The sequence below is a fragment of the Vulpes lagopus genome, chromosome 5 (assembly GCF_018345385.1).
Source record: "Vulpes lagopus strain Blue_001 chromosome 5, ASM1834538v1, whole genome shotgun sequence".
NCBI lineage: Eukaryota > Metazoa > Chordata > Mammalia > Carnivora > Canidae > Vulpes > Vulpes lagopus.
In genome coordinates this window covers 48,347,557-48,364,471 of record NC_054828.1, presented here as the reverse complement: position 1 = coordinate 48,364,471, position 16,915 = coordinate 48,347,557, and the positions used below count along the sequence as shown (strand labels likewise).

Genomic DNA, 16,915 nt, shown 5'->3' with positions numbered 1-16,915 from the left:
TCCGATCCACTCCTAATTCGGTCGCCCGTGGGGAGTGGGGTTTGGCCGCAGGGGCGCCCCGCGGCAGCAGCAGCAGCGGTAGCAGCGGCCGCCTGCGAGCCGAGCACGGAGCCAGCCCCCGCCGCCGCCTCCTCCAGCCGGTGCGGGGCCCGCAGCACCGCCAGCGCCTGCGGCTGTCACGCCGCCAGCAGCGCGGCCCCTCCGCCGCCCCCCTCCCCTTCCCTCCCCTCCCCTCCGCTCCCCTCCCCTCCTTCCCCCGCGCGGCCCCAGCCCTCACGCTGTTATTTGCGTGACTGACCCGAGCCGGGCGGGCGGGCGGGCGGGAGGCAGGGGAAGGCGTTGGCCCGCCCACTCCTTCCCCTCGGGCTCGGGGCGGCACCTCCTCCCTCCTCATTGGCCGCACGCCTGCGTCCATCACCCCCGCGCAGCCTCCCGATTGGCGGACGGCGCACTCCGGGCGCTAGCAGGGCCGAGTGACTCCGCCGGGCCCCGGCGCCTCATCTCCCTCCACCCCCCACCTCAACGTCCACCCACCGCTCCCCACCCCCCACCCCTGCTTCCCCCGCCCCGCTCGCGGCAGTGTCCTTAGAAGACTCATTGGGCCAGGGGCGAAGCCAGCCGCCTATGGAGCCGCGCCGTGATTGGCCGACGCCCACGCCCGTCGGAGCGGCGGGGCTCGCCATTGGCCACTCGCTGCGCTGCGCTGCCCGCCCCCCCAGCGCCTCGCCCTCCCGGTCGCCCCCTCCCCTGCCGGCGCTGCCTCGGCCCCTTTCCCCGCCCGGCCCCGCCGCAGCTCCCCTGTCCAGCTGGGCGGGGACTGCTGTACGACTCTGTAAAGTCTGTGAGTCACTGCACAACCCATCAATCCAATTAAATGTCTTGAGCGAGCCGAGCAGGGGGTGCCGCCGCCGCCGCTCGCCCCGCCGCGGCCGCCCCTGCTCGCGGCGCCCCTGCGATCCATGGCTGTCTGTCTGTACTTGTTACGGTGTAACCTCCTCCTCCTCCTCCTCCTCCTCCCCGTCCTCCTCCTCCCTCTCCTCGGGAGCCGCTGCAACTTCCCCTGTGCCAGCCTCCTCTGCCTGGGGACTGCAAAGGCATGGGATAGATCCGGAGCCACTTCCACCTCCCCTCCAGCCCTCGCTCAGTCCCTCCCCCCCGCCCCCTTTAAATTAAAGTCTGTTCCTCGCCTCTCGTCGTTTTAGAGATTTATTCGTCTGTTATCTCCCCCGATTTATTCTCCCTCCCCGGGGCCGGGGGGTCGCAGGGGCCGGTGGGTTTGTTTTAGGGAAGGGGCTCTGCACCCCCCACCCCTCCCTCCCACCCCCCACCCCCGTCTCTCCTCCTCCTCCTCCTCCTCCTCCGGCGGTGACTTGATTGCCCCGCTCCTCTCCGCTCCCACCCCTCGAACTCACCGTCCTGCACTCGAGTGACGCACCGACACCCCCCCCCCCCCCCGCCCACAGCCCAGACGTCCCCTCCCTCGCTGCCACCCCGGCCGGTCTCGGAGCTGGACCCGCTGCAGACTTCCTCGCAGAAGGGTGAGTACCGTGTGGGGTTGGGGTTGGGGTTGGGGTTGGGGTTGGGGTTGGGGGGAGGCGGTGTGGATCTGGAAAAATGCAGCCTGTCCACTCCGGGGAGGGCAGGGATCACGTTGTAGGCTGGAGGTTCCTGGTCCGGCGTGGATTCGAGGTGGCGACTGCCTCCCTCGCTCCCTCTTCCCCCGCCCCTCGACTCCTTATTCACCAGCTTTGCTGTATTTCTAGGTATTGCCAGACTTCCACCATCGGGGCATTATCACGCTTATAAAATGAGCGGTAATGGCATGGTTTTTTTTTTTTTTCCTTCCTGTCTTTAGGATGCTTAGTGAGCGATAAATAGTCAGCGATGGGATCCCCTAGATCTCACTGACCTGCAAAAAGTGTAAAACCCCTAATGAGTGCATTTTACTCTAAATCACAGTTCAACTTTTATTTAATAAAGGCAAAGCAAAAGATATTTCTGATTCGAATGTGTGGGGATAGAGCGAGGGAAGACAGGTTGCCTAGGGGCCACGGCTTAAGTATTTTTATTTTAAAATAGTTTTATGGGTTCCCTTTTGGGGGAAGAATATGCATTCCGTATTAAAGACCATGAAGTCTTTGAACCTGTTGGAAGAAAGCAAGGTAAGATGGAAATCCAGCTTGACACTTCATCTCTATCTCACTTCTATTCAAGCGAGGCATTACTGCACAGAATTTTTTTTTTCTCAGTCCCTAGGCACAGTGGGATGTGTTAAGGATAAATATGGATTTTTTTTCCTCTTGATATCCATTTTTTGTATACTTCGCTGCTCTTAAGAAATGTCATGCTACAGAATTTTGTAGGATTTAATTTGGTTTCTTGGTTGTGGGTGACTCAAAGGTACACATACCTGCTGCCCCTATATCCTTTATGAGAATCTTGCCTTAGGCATCTTTCATATTTAATTTGAGATAAAAGTAAAAATTATGAGAAATAGTTACTTTGAATCGGCTTCTGAGGTCACTTTTGAGAATTCAGCCTATTTAAAAATGGTAGTACTCTTTTTGAATCAAGTTCTGGTCTAGTTGTCCACAAGATTCAAATTAGGCCAAACCAAACATGTTTTGAAATATTAAAGTACAGGAAAGGCCTCTTAGTAGTTCATTCTCTCCTTTTCTTTCAGACTAACCAGAATAAGTTGTTACTAAATTTAATTTTAAAGAATAGACTGTTCCTGTACTGAAATCTGCCAAGTTTCTGCAGAAAGATTTCTTTTTAAAGAGCAGAAATGTGTTTATGATCAACCCAAAGTAGTAATGTTGACTCAAATGTAAATGCTATCGTAAGGAAATGCTTGTCAGAAGCCCCCAAACCTTGCAAAGTGTTTCAGGAAGACTTATACAAAGCCTTTTGGAATTGTTTAATAAATTCTTTTCTTGTGGCCTTTTTCATGAGTCTGAGACTGAATCTTTGAGAGGCCTTTATAGCATAGTGGAGCCCTGCTGCCTGAGTTTGAATCTTGCCGCCTACCCTTAATGGCTGCCTGACCTTGGGCAAGTTTCAAACCTGGCCCGTGCTGGTTTTCTCCTGCAATTGGAAAGGATGACTTCTCTTCAAAGGGTTGATATAAAGATAAATAAGAGAGTGCATGTCACAGAACATGGGGTGTTCGCTGTCCCATCACCATCTGCCGAGGGGATGTCTAGTGTAGTGCTTCAAAGTGTGGCCTTTAGAACCAGACCCTTTAGGTTCAAGTCCCAGAATTTCCTCTTGTTATCTTTGTGACCTTGGTCAAGTTAACTCAAGATTCCTCATCTGTAAAGTGGGAATAATGGTAGCATTTGCTTCATAGGGTTAGTGTGAGTTTAGAATGAGTTGATATATGCAAAGATCTTGACTAGTGTTTGGTAGGTCTTTTTGAACTTAATTCTCTGTAGTGTTTTGTGTATGTTTTGAAACACCAATGGCTGTATTTTTTAGAAGTACATTTTTGGTAAAGATAAAGATATATTGCCATCAATGAAATAAGCAGAATTCTTATCAATATGCATGATGTTTTATTGGATTTATACTTTTAAGCTGGAGTTTATATGAGTCTTCATGATATTTAGTTATTAGATGAGTTGGTCCCTCTTTCATTTAAATCTGCATCACAGAATGTATATATCTCTATTATAATGGTACCTATCACACATTTGCTGTTATCTACAATTTTCTCCTATACTAAACAGAAAGCCCCTTGAGGGTAAGACTCGTTTTTCATTCAAAATTTAATCTCTGGTGCCTAGGAGAGTGTTGGGTACATAAAGACGCTTAATGAATGCCAAATAATAAGTTTTAAATACTGTTATTCTCAAGTTGTTTATGACTAGTTGAATGACATTTTAAGTGATACTGTGGAACTGTGGAGAATATTATTAATATTGCTGAATTGAATTTTTACATTCTCAATTATTATTTTTGTAAATAGAGAGTAAACAAGGGGAATTGCTGTATTACTTACATTTCATTAAGAACATATTTTTCATTTTGAAAATTAAACTTAAAATAGTCTGAAAAGTGCATGTTGAATACTATCCTTTGTTATCTGACATGTCCATTTTTTATTGTGAGACTTTCTGACTCCCAAACTTTCTGTCGCTAAGTTAGGTGTTCCTATAATTAATATGAATTATACAAATTCTATTTTGAGTCTCCCAAATGATGATATGATGTTGTTATTGGCTTCAGAATTAATAATAATAAGGAGAATTTATCATACTCACACTGTGAAAATAAAACAAACATCATTTCCTTAAGGACCAAATCTTCATTTCTCTTTCCACTCAAGACTAAAACTCTTTTTCTTGAGCACTCTTAATAAATAATTAACTTTTGAAATAGCTGTAGTAAATAGTGTAATAGGAATCATAAAGGAGGTATATGTAATTAGTAAGTAAAACACTTAAACTTTAAATTTCACCGCACACTTAATAGGCGTTACACAATTGGGGAATATATATATTTTTAAATAAGCAAAATTGATGGGGCCTACCAGCTGCTTCATTTATAGAATCATTCTGTTTTACTTGTCAATAAAATGCAGTTTAATTACTGTGCCCTCTGAAATTATAAAATGCAAGAAATGACTTTCATGAAAGAGAGATCCTCAGCAAAGAAACCTGAATACTAATCTACTCAGGAGTGTACAGTGTTTCATAACATTGTTAAAACTTTTCAAGTATGTGCGCTATCTACTACACCGTGGTATACATAATCCTTTGTTTAACTGAATCATCGGTTACCCAATTTAGCTGAATGTATTGCATTTTTATTGGCTAAAACAATTAATTTAATAAACTTGCCCTTTTTTATCCATATACTTTTAAAGCAGCCAATCTCAAATGAAACTTAAAAACGTTAACTTATGGACACTTAGAAACTACACTTCAGCATCTGGTCTGTTTGATGGAAAGTTACTTATTTTTTGCTTGACACATTTTAGCATGACATTGTTTCTGTCGTTCATATCTCTTTACCATTTTTGTAAAGTATTTATTAGCATTTTGCAGATGTATATGATGGGTCCAACTTTTAAAAAAGCAATGTTTCTGATGAAGAATTGCTTGGAAAGTAGAGGAGAGGGATAGAAATAACTTTCAGGACTTGTGATTTCTATCCCTGTCTTTAAACATTGAGAAAACGAGTAACTGTGCACTCTGTTAGTGATCGAAAAGAGAGGAAATAATATGTGCATTATCTATTGACCAACTTAGAAGTAAGGTCCATGAAGTTCTAGACTGAGCAGTGCTACTGATTGGCACGTGACCTTGAGCGGGTGCGCTTCACTTCTACTCTCCATGTTCTTACCCTTTCAGTGGGAAGAGGGAAGGCATTGCCCTGCCCTCACTCAGAGAGGACTTTGTAGGGGTTGTAAGTGCTTTTTAAAAGCACTGGAGAAGGACAAAATGCAAGCAAACACAAAATAAACATTAGCATTTAGAAATGGATGTTTGTTTATCATTATTTAAAAATTGTAACCTTTTAGATCTTTTGTCTGAAAGACGTTTTTCCTTTTAACTTTGTGTTTGAAGAGACTTCTTATTGATGTGTTCACAAGAATGTGTAAGCTACCTTTTAAGAAGACAAGGAACTCTGGTTTAATTGAATGGGATTTTAATGTTGCCACCGAATTTTGGTATATCCTGAGTTAGAGCAGATGTTGATGTTGAAGAACAAAGTGTGTATCGAGGAGATAACTCATTTCATTCAGTTAAAGCTTGTAAAACCTGCACATACTTTGTAGGAAAGAAATGTTGAGATATATCAGATTCCATTAGACGTATATTCGAAGAGAAAAATTAATCATATTATTTACTTTTAAATTTTAAAAGGATTACTTGGCTGTAAGAGCTTTCCCTATGCTCATTTATTTTGTACCTTGAATGCACTGAAATATGCACATTTCAGAATATGCATAGTGACTTGGAAGATTTCATTTATTATAGCTAATCTTTTATTTGGGAAGGTGAGTGAAGACACATGTGGAAAGGCTGTATGTTAGGCAACTAGTTTTTTTTTTTTTTTTCTGTCTCTAAAAGTGAAGTTAGCAGTCTTTAAAACTAAAAAGCCCAGAGTTGGCACATTATGTAAGTTTCTTTGAATTTAGCTTTTCCTCTATCTTGGTTACTAGAGAAGCATTGTCACAACCTCATGACATTACTCACTTTTTAAAGTTGAAATGAAATTCTAGTGTACTCAGAGTAATACCTATTAAGACAAGTGGGACATATGAGAAATATTATTTATTCCTTTTAATATTAGGTATAGGGAACAATGATCCTCAAATGCAAGGTTGCTAAGCAGAAAGCAACTTTTAAAAATATATTGTCCTTTTGTCCTTATTGTTAAGTTTCCAAATGATAGAAACTTGGGGAGTGATCAGATTTCTTCTCCACTTTTGAATTTAAAGTCTACGTTGATGTTTATAATTTTATGTGGTGATATGTATAACTCTATAGTACTGTATGTTTACTTTTAAGCAATTAAATAAAATGATCAAGACAGTTCATCCTTTATCTAAATTTGATCTGTTTTTCACAACCCTCTACCCCTTGTACTACCATTGTTTTCAGTTTTCTTGGTGTTTCCACGAGTTTCTTTCTTTTAATGCAGCATCTTTCTAATTTGCTCCATCTCCTTTTTGCATTGGTTTCTTTTCCCTCTATCACAGCAGGTTTTCTCCTTAGCTCTCTTTTGCCTTTGCCTCTGTGTAAGGCATAGAGGAGGGGTTTTCATTTAGTTCAGTCTGCTTTTATGAGACTGTGGCAACATATAACATTTTCTGTATAGAAAATTTGCTTGGCCTTATCTCAACAGATGAACTCTCGGATCATCTTACCAACACAAGATTTCAGGGGACCATTTTGTAAACCTACAACCAGGTCTTGGCTTATGTGAGGTACTAAAAAGGCAAAACTGTGACATGCTTATTATTTCCTGCTTTTCTGTTCGCCTCTCTTATTGGGGAATACCCACAGCATTTTCCCCATCCATGTTACCTTGAGACATCTCAAACATCCAGGCTTTCTGGTGCGCCTTTTGCTCCGTGTCCAGCGTGCTGGCAAGCTCTGGAGCTGTCTCAGCAGTGACCATTGCCACCTGACCACGTTGGGGGCGGCTGGCCTGAGAACATCACGTTAGCCGGAAAGAGCAGCTCCTTTGTTTTGTTTTGTTTTGTCGTTAACTCCTTAAAACCAGACAGAATGTCAGACCATGTCCACTGTGAGGTTTTCCAGGGTTCACCATTGTTGAATGATTAATGGTTCCTGGTGAAGTAACCATCAGCTTTATTGTCTTCCATGGCTTCAACTCAAATGAAATGTATCCCTTTGAGTTAACTTTTGTTTTGATTTTAAGGGTTCTTTTCACCCAGAAAATCAAAGGGTATGAAAATGAATATGTATTTTTAAACAAAAAAGATTTACATAAAAATCCTTTGGGTAGAAAGTTTCCTAAGGACCCACATCCATTGATTTGGAGAGAATGTTTAATAGTTTCCCTAAATATCTGACATTATTCAGACATCAATAGTAGAAAACCTTTCAGTTTTATTAAACAAAATGACTCCTCCTTTTGATTTAGATAATAAACAGTCCATTGCTACTTTTTTTTTTAACTTCAATAAATATAAGATTAGATAAGCTGTATTTTAGTGTTAAGGAAGAGATTTTTTTCCAGAATTGTACTTTGTGAAACCTATGCCTCATAGAAAAACTTGATCTTTTTTTTTTTTTTAAAGGCACACCTGTATCCCTTTCCTCACTTCCATTCATTCATTTATTCAGTTCATTCAACAGATATTTATTTAACATTTACTGTGTACCAGCTATTCTTACTGGGGAAAAGAGTCAAATATTCCTGTCCTTGTAGAAATTACATTCCAGTCCATTCTGGTGTGTATAAAGCTTGTTATTTACCATATGCAGTAGTCATAACTAAACATTGTGTAATAATGGTCTGGAAAAAAGTAAGATTTCTTCATACGGATTTTATGTCCTTCAACTTGGCATAAAAGGAATCCTAACTCCTGAAACAAAACTCCATTTGAACGGACAATTATCATTTGAGTTTGAGCTGAAGTGTTAAATGCCTATAATGTTGCTGGATGTTTCCACCAGAAATCCTGCAATCAGCCTCATTTTTGAACCCTGGGTAACCTACCAGTGGATACAGTTTGAAATTTCTTCTTGGTTTTCTTTATACATTTATACATTTTTTAATTTATTTGATTATTTGCTTATTTATTTCAAAGAGAGAGAGAGGGAAAGAGGGCCCACATGAGTGGGGGGTAAGGGCAGAGGGAGAGGGACAAGCAGATTCCCCGTTGAGCAGGAAGCCCTATGCAAGGCTGGATCCCAGGACCCGGAGATCATGACCCGAGCTGAAGGCAGATGCTTAACTGACTGAGCCACACACAGGTGGTCCTTCTTTACACTTTTAAAGTTGTTTTCTCCTTTTGCTTTGTTTTCTTTGTGACAGAGCCTGAAAAAAATGTGTAACGTTGAAAATTGCACAATGGAAATGTGGTCATCTCAGCTATATTGCACAATTAACAAGAAAATCTTAAGTTTGCTTTGTCTAGTGTACGTAAAGAACTAATTTTGGGGGGACGCCTGAGTGGCTCAGTGGTTGAGAGTCTGCCTTTGGCTCAGGTCATGATCCCAGGGTCCTGGGATCAAGTTCCTCATCAGGCTAACCACAGAGAGACTGCCTCTCCCTCTACCTGTGTCTCTGCCTCTCTCTCTCTCTCTCTGTGTCTCTCACATGAATAAATAAAACTTAAAAAAAAAAACTAATTTTTGTCTCCATGATTGTCAAAACCATGTAATTCCTTAAACAAACAAATAAAACCCTTAGTGTACATTTCCACCCCAGATACTAGATATATCTAAGTGTTTTTGCTATACAGACAGCATTAACATGATACGATATAATATAATGATTTTTACTTTTAAATTTTTATTCATAAATATTTGATAAATGTCCCAAGTGCTTGGGGGTATCAGAGACTAATAAGACATGGCACCTGTTCATAATTGTATTCACAGCCCTATTCAGGAGACAAAATATCCCCACACGGAAATCAAATCTCTTCTGTTAGGCAGTATGGGATTTAGCTTGATGGGAAGTCTCCTGCAGGCCGCTCCAGTAAGCTGAGCCCTTGGTCAAATGGACTTGCCTCCTGGAGGCCCTGGCTAGCCTTCACGGGACTCCATCTATCCTGTTCAGTTTGGGCAAAGCCTTAAAAGAGGCTTTCTTGGTGCCGTAGGCACCTAAGGGCAGTGCAGTCCCCTTTCTAGCCACTGCAACTGTTCAGCAAGGAAGGGAAAGGAAAGGGAATGGAGCCCACATCCTAGGCATTTCTTAACATTCACTAGCAAAGCGTGTCAGAGGCAGAAACTTCGCCTGTGAATGGAATGTGCATATAGACGCCATGGATATGGTTCAGGTTCTTGAGGCCAAAAAATTATTCCATAGGTTTGGGAAGACTGATCTATTAATGGAGGCCCTGTAAACAAGGGGAGTTTCCTGAAAAGCAGAAGCAGCACTCAGAGGCGAGGAAAAGAAGTGTAGACTGCCGAGGCTTTTGGCCGTCACTCTTTCTTCCTTAGTTTTGCCTGGAGCAGCCCTGCCTGTGAGATAGGCATGCTCTGGGCCTGATGTGCCAAATTTAGCAAGTCTGTATGTAATGCTATAATACGTAGATACCATCTTTCTAAATTGTTTTGCTTCAGAATTGGCCAAAATTCCTGATATGTGTGTATTTAAATTCTCAAACAAAAATCTGTGTGCCTATGGCTTTTGTTTTCATTTCTCTAGATATTTGAAGGTATTAATAAGCATCTCTTTGTTTTTAGAGTACATCTGTTTGTTTATTTGGACCTCGTCTACGATAGAATAACACATCACGTGCTTGTCTCTTAGATTTAAATTAGAAGGAAAAAGAAATCCAAAGCCTTGATGTGTATTTTATCTGTTGATAAAATGTTTCATCTGTTGAAGGTATTTGGACACTTGTGTATAGATTTCTTTATTGGTGTTGTTATTGTTTTAAAAAACAATTTCTATCAAGAATTTCTTTTCCTGAAAACTATCAGGGCAAGAACCATTTCACATCTATTTGATTTGAAAGGCCACCTAGGGTAGTTATGTTCATCATCTTGATTGCTATGGTGGTTTCAGGGATATACACATATGTCAGAACCTACGAAATTATGTACTTTAAATCTGTGTATATCAAACTTTTAAAAAGCCACTTAGGTCTTAAGGTGTATTTTCAAGATAAAATCTCCATTATAAGAATTATATTTTTAAAGCTTGTCATTTGTTTTTTATTTCTCTCTTTTATTTTATCTGTCATTTATTCACCTCCGTCCTATACCCCAGACACATATATTTTAAGAAAGACAAATAGAACTGAGGAGGCCTATGCGTCAGCTGAAATTTAGATATGGGACCTTAGAGAGCTTTTTTCCATATGTAAGGCTCACTGGAGTATCTTTAAGTAAATTGTACACATTTGAATTTAGAGAATTAGAGTTGTATATTTTTCAAGAAATCCTCCTTTCCTTGTAGTTTAACAGATTATGACTCATCTTTGGCATGGAGTAAAGAACATGATTTTAGTAAGACCTTCTTTTTCTTAAAAGAGGTTAAATGGCTTAATGCTTCCTCTTAAATATTGTCCCCCCCCCCTTTTTTTCCATTTTATAAACTAAATTTTGGCATGCTGAACTATAGACTCTATGAATAGATTTGTTTAGGAAGAACTAAATCTGCTCCACTCTTCATGCCCCATGGTCTTGAGCACAGCAGAGAAGGCTTAATATATGTTCTGTTAAAATGATGATTTGCTATTAATTGAGTATTCCTTATGTCACCCGATGTATGTTTCAGGGAAATTTCTTTATTGTTGGAATAATGCTTAAGTTTAAAACCCTGACAATTTTTTATGAATAATAAATAGTCTAGAAAATTTTTCAGAGTTATCTTTACAGGATTGGGACTGTCAGAGTTGTGACTTGAAAGTTGAGGCTCTTTCTACCATACCAACCATACACATTAGGATTACCCGTGCCCAGGGCACAATCCCAGGGTGAAGCCCTCATTTAAGATTTTTTTTTAATGCCGCCAGGTTATTCAGTGTGCATACACACTATTTCCTCGCACTCAAACTTTATTCCCCCACACTCAAACTTTCTATTGTAAAACTTTCAAACATGTAGAGAGCTGGGAAGAATAATTCAGCAAATACCTGTATTCTCTCTACCTAGACTCAGTAATTATTAACCTTTTGCAGCATTTGCTTTATGGCTCACATTCTCTTTTCTCTACATATATACTTTATTGTACCATATGAAAATAGGTTTCAGACATCATGACTCTTTACTATTAAATACTTCAGGACGCATCTCCTGGGAATAAGGACATTCTCCTACATAACCACAATACCATTATGACACATAAGAAAATTAATAATAACTTAGAATGCTCTTTAAGACCTCAATTCCATTTATTAAAGGCATATGAATTCATATTCTACTAAAAATTAAGTGCATATGAAATAAATTCTTCAGAACATGAAATTCTGGGAGTTCTTGCTAATGATGTGTTTTTCCTCTGTGTTTGCTTAAAACGTTTTATTGAGATAAATGCATTTTCTTATGTATGGCGAGGTAAGAACCTTCCTAGCTCTCACATCGCATGATCATGTAATGAGAAAAAAAGTCACTTACCAAAGTTCATGCCACAGTGGAGTTTAATGGAAAAAATCTCAGTTTCGAGCCAGAATGATGTTGGTTCAAACACTTGCTCTGCCACTTACTGCAGGTGACCTTGTAGATACAAAATTCTATATTAGTTAGGATGCTGTCAGAAACTGCCTTCAAGCTCACTGGAGTGATCAGGAAATTTATTATTTTACAAGAAATCCAGAGGTAGGGCAGGCTCTGGGGTTGGTCAGTTCTGTCGTTTGGGTTCTTAGCATAGCCCCGCCATGCCAGACTCCTTACTGGCTCCAACTAGTTTTGGGCTCCTCCCTCAAGCTGGTTCACATCCATACTTTATGCCAATCAGAGGAAGTCAGAAACCTCCCCACAGGTGTGATCTGTCAGTCTTTCTGTCTAATTGGACATCTCTGCCTACTTACGGACCAGCGACCGGGAATGGGGTTTTCTTAGGGAGAAGAAGGAGGAATGGACGTTGGGTATACCACTAACAGTGTTCATCACTCCTCCAAGCCTCTGTTTTCTTTGCTGTAAAATAGGAACAATGGTGTCTACTACTTCTGTGACTATCAACTGACATAAAATAGGTAAAGCGACAAACACAAAACTGATGCTTAATAACGCCAATTCCTATTTTATATCTCTCCTTTTCATTTTATAAAAAATTCTGTCTTCCTTTGACACTGTCACACTACATACTAGTGAGCACATCATAAGTGACTATTCCTTACCTGGTCTCTTGTGCATCCTCTCACCTCAGTATATAAGGCAAAGCATTTTATGTGAGCTTTGTAGATTGGTCAGATACCCTCCATTAACCTGTTTTGGCCCATCTTATGTTTTCTTATATATTTCAGCTTCACTTTATATTAATGCAGAGCCAGGGAAGTGAAACTGTCAATAGTGGGTATGTATTTATCAAGATCCAGATCAAATGTGAGCAGAAATCTCTTTAATGTCACTATCTGTAAAAACAACAAAGTTGAGATAGGTTCTTTCCCCTTTTATTAAAATAAAATAAGTGCACCATGACCTGTGAAAAAGTCAGCAAAATAAATTGCTATATTTGAAATATAGTAGCTTATTTGTCCAGTATAACCCAGATCTTTGATACCTTGGGAAAATCTAGGCTTATCATCATAGTTTAGCTACTCTGACTTCTTCAGAACCTACTTTCTAAAAAGAATTGTGTCTTGTTTACCAGCAGTTATTATTATTTTTTTGATTGTTTGGTTTTGACCTTCTTTCACCTACCGTGAGAAAGTCATCTTCCAAAGTCGTGTTTTCCAATATGTGTGAACACTGGAGGGTCTTTGTTCAGACGTGCCCTTTTCAAAATATGTAGAGAAGGATTGTCATATTTTTCTCCCTATGGAATTTTTAAAGCACTTCTGAAACACCTATGAAGTTCTGCAGAATTATTACAAGCCAATCACATGGGAAGATCATCACCTTGGTTTTGACTTCTCTTCCTAAATAATCAGATCACTCTTAAAAGGAAGCTATTGCTTCTTCTTGACCTCTCAAGTAGAATATTGAATTCCTGTTAACCTCCATGACGAGAAAATAAAAGAACAATGACAAACCCAGCATCTCTCCCGACTTAGAAGATGCTGAACCTTGGCCCATCTTTTTTCCGTTACGGTTTTTTTTCTTTGTCTTTAATTTTGTTGTTGAGGTATCTATTAATCTAGTAAGCTCTGTGAATACTGAAAATGGTCAGATTTTGAGTGGTTCCATTTATAAGTCAAACCTGCTGGCATGAATCATTTTAGCCAGAGGGATATTTTTTATTTTGATTGATTGATTGTTTGATTGGTGTATTTATTTCAGAGAGAGTGAGAAAGCATGCATGCACAGGCAGGAGGGGCAGAGGGAGACAGAACCCCAAGTAGACCCCGTGCTGAGTGTGGCACCCAACGCTGGGCTCAATCCCATGACCCTAGATCAAGAACTGAGCAGAAACCAAGAGTTGGAAGCTCAAATGACTGTGCCACCCAGGTGCTCCCAAAGAGATATTTCTTAAAGGGACTTTTTAAGTGTGTGTTGATGTTTCTTATACATCTCAATGTATAAGAATGTTATACTAAATGTTCTCTAAACATTTAGTTATGAAGCAGCACAATCAAAGCAGAACTCTGAAATAAGTTATAATTTTATTTAAGAAGCCAGCTAAGGGACGCTGTGGCTATAACTTTAGTTAAGAGTGCTAGAGTTTTAGAAAAAGAAGTTTGAAATTTGTATTGCATTTCCTCAGACTGCTATTGGTTACTTTTAAAAATGGTGACATGTGATTATAACTTATGAAACTTGATTTTGTCTGGGCAGATTTTTAATTTTAGTGCCTTGCCGGAAAGTTTTGTGGACAAGATTCCCTTTGCTGTGTAACAAATGCTTTTACTGTTTAGTTAAGGTTTGCTACCAGTGGCTCAGAGGCTAAAATGAAAAGTGAAATGGCTGTTGTTTCCCATCTAATACCAGATTTTATTTTTATTTCCACTATGCAGTGTTAAAAAAAGAAATGAAAAGAAAGCAAAGATCAAGCTCCCAAAGCTCAAACTAAAATTTAATTTCCTAACTAGAATACGCCTGAGTTTTGCCATGATGTGAAGAGTCATACGTAGGAAACATTTGTTCATAGTTATACAGTTGGCCATACTAATTGCTGGGATTAGTAGTTGGATCGGCATGTATCCCTGTCTTCAGACACTCAATCAGGCACGTAAAAACCAATCAAGGCTTAGAGGTTGAGATTGACTCAACTTTTATAACTCCCTACTGAGAAATGTTTCTACTGTGCTTCTTGAGAGAATGGAACAAAAATCTAAGTGATAGTGGGTTGGAGAGCAGTGCATTAATCGCCTCTTTTTACCCAGGACTTTAATGACAGAGTAATTGCCAGAGCTTTGTCTCTGTTTCTTCCTTGATTCTTTCATTTCTGTATTCTGTCTTGGAGCTTCTTCTGTATTGGGTCTAAGTTGTATGGAATAGATTCTAAGGGCAAACTGCTTTCATGTCGGGTCATTTATTTTCACTTTTCATACGGAGTTCTTATTTTGACTGAAAATCACAGCATGATCAATGAAAAATTCTTGACCAGCTAAGAAAAATACATTTACAGTGGCTTTTAAAAATTATCTGGGAAAGAAATTATACTTGGAGAATCATTTTTGTTATTATTTGCAGAAGACCCAGTACCATGGAAGATTTTAGGGCCATGAATACATTTTGCCACTTCGAGCATTGTGCCATCCAACTTATAAATCTTCAACTATATGCTGTGTGACTGAGTCATGAAGCATTTGGGGGTACTTACTGGTCATCTTGAGTTTTGAGAAGTGATTTTTAAAAAATATGTAGCTGGACAAAAGCAAAGGGTCATTTGAGAGTACTGGAATTGTGTTATTAAAAAACCTGAGGGGGGATCCCTGGGTGGCGCAGCGGTTTGGCGCCTGCCTTTGGCCCAGGGCGCGATCCTGGAGACCCGGGATCGAATCCCACGTCGGGCTCCCAGTGCATGGAGCCTGCTTCTCCCTCAACCTGTGTCTCTGCCTCTCTCTCTCTCTCTCTCTGTGACTATCATAAATAAATAAAAATTAAAAAAAAAATTAAAAAAAAAAAAAAAAAAACCTGAGGGACGCCTGGGTGGCTCAGTGGTTGAGCGTCTGCCTTTGGCTCATGTCGTGATCCCGGGGTCCTGGGATCGAGTCCTGCAGCAGGCTCCCAGCGGGGACTTTGCCTATGTCTCTGCCTCTCTCTATGTATCTCTCATGAATAAATAAAATCTTAAGTAAAAAGTTGAATGTCAGAAAATTTGTCTGTAATTAGCCAATACGTTTAGATTTATTGTAAACCAAGTCATGGACCCTGTTGGTGGTACAGCCTGTCTTTCTCCCAACTGAGCATGAAAACCTGGGAGTACAGGGACGCCCCTGTCTTCTCAGCATTGTCAAGTTACACTGAGGCTCCTCTCACATGTTACCGCTAACATAGAGACTACCAAGTGGTGAGTGTGCTACACTGATGTGGGTCATGAAGTTTTGGTTTTGTTCTTTGCAGTACTTATGCGCCCTGAGAACAATATGATGACAACCGACACATTTTCTATTTGGACTAATTTAGGATCACCAAGGCATTTGACCACTCTTCTTTTTTTTTTTTTTTAAATGTTTTGCTCTTGTGTGATGACTAGACGGGGAGATGGGCAAAGAATCTATATTGGGGGTGATGGAGGAGAGGTGCTTGTTGCCACCACTTTTTGTTCATCTGTGTGATCATTTCATATGGCCTCTGGCAACTGCTCTGGTGGCCTCAGTTTCACTTCCTTTGCAGAAACTGTGACTTTTATTTTTGAATAATTGTATGAACAAGAAGGTGTTTTTTTTTTTATAAATGGATTTGCCATTTCCTAAAATAAAGTGGAAGCCTTTTGTTTGCTTATTCTGCTTCATCTTCCATTACCATTTGTACCCTGGTAGGCATGTTTGGTGTGAGAGTTAGCCTTTTCAGAGCTTTCCATTTGGTTTTTGTCCAAGGGGTTGACATTCCAGCTAGCAGTATCCCTGCTTCCTTGAGGAATATAGAGTGCATTGAGATGCACTTTGGAATATTTATTCTTTAACTTTTGAATATTGGATGCAGGTATTAGTACACGCTCAGTACACCATTATGCGATGAGAAGAAAAGAGACGTGTTTATGACTAGCGAGAAATTCTTGGCAAAGGGGAGTTCTGTCCAGTTTTAACTGGATGGACCAAGTGCCCGAGTTTCCACTTGACACATCACGCTGTAACTGCTACATTCCCGTCCACCAAAACATCATCCACCGTGCGGCACACTACTTAGAAAAGTCCTAACACACGTGCTTGCTATACATCTGCTTCACAAACCGCCTCGGTGAGAGTACAAAGGGTTCCAAGAACTCAATACACTAATGCTCACAGGCGACTACTGAATCATTGCAACTTCAAAGACACAACTAATAAAACTCGGGCACTTGGTCCATCCAGTTAAAACTGTCTCCTCTTCATACACCTTCATTTTTCTCAGTGCGCTCTATAGCGATCCTGTCAATTTGGCAGCCGGGCAACAAAAATCAATCCCAAATCGTTGATTTTAGAGTTTTAAGTAAGGTGGATAGGGAAAAA

The 16,915-nt window shown here is 40.5% G+C and overlaps 1 protein-coding gene across 1 annotated transcript in view; it reads left to right on the top strand.

Moving 5' to 3' along the window:
• The first annotated feature begins 1,459 nt into the window (after window positions 1–1,459).
• SERTAD2 (SERTA domain containing 2) overlaps window positions 1,460–16,915 on the top strand; it is a 114,383-nt gene continuing 98,927 nt past the window's right edge. The window contains exon 1 of the mRNA XM_041755674.1: window positions 1,460–1,538. The gene's annotated coding sequence lies outside the window, so the exon portion shown is untranslated. The remainder of the gene's footprint in view (window positions 1,539–16,915) is intronic.